Genomic DNA, 420 nt, shown 5'->3' with positions numbered 1-420 from the left:
ATCCGACCAAAGTCATCTACAACCTACCAAATAAATTTCAATAACAAAAAAGCATTCTGAAAGCACACAATTTCACTTTTCGAATACAAAACATTTACATATGTAATTTGTACATTTTAAAACAAACAAGAAATAAATAAATGCAGATACAGTGTTAGGCACAGAGATGAGATCATTTAACATTTCTTGGTTATATGAATTTTATACATATGTACATATATGTTATGTAACAATAAGTTTAATATCTTAAAAGTAAATTTAAATCAAATAATGACACATAGCGCGGGTCATTTTTGTTTACAAGTTCCTTGCATAACATTATGCTATTGATACTGTCAATCTTAAGTTTTTATCAAAGAAAGCGTTCTACGGCCGCAGAGCTATGTGGTAATGAAATTATATTAAAAACAAAATTTCGCG

This window comes from Rhagoletis pomonella, unplaced genomic scaffold (genome assembly GCF_013731165.1).
Source record: "Rhagoletis pomonella isolate Grant_MI unplaced genomic scaffold, Rhpom_1.0 Rhpom_scaffold_00012, whole genome shotgun sequence".
Classification (NCBI taxonomy): domain Eukaryota; kingdom Metazoa; phylum Arthropoda; class Insecta; order Diptera; family Tephritidae; genus Rhagoletis; species Rhagoletis pomonella.
Note: the sequence above shows the minus strand (reverse complement) of the source record.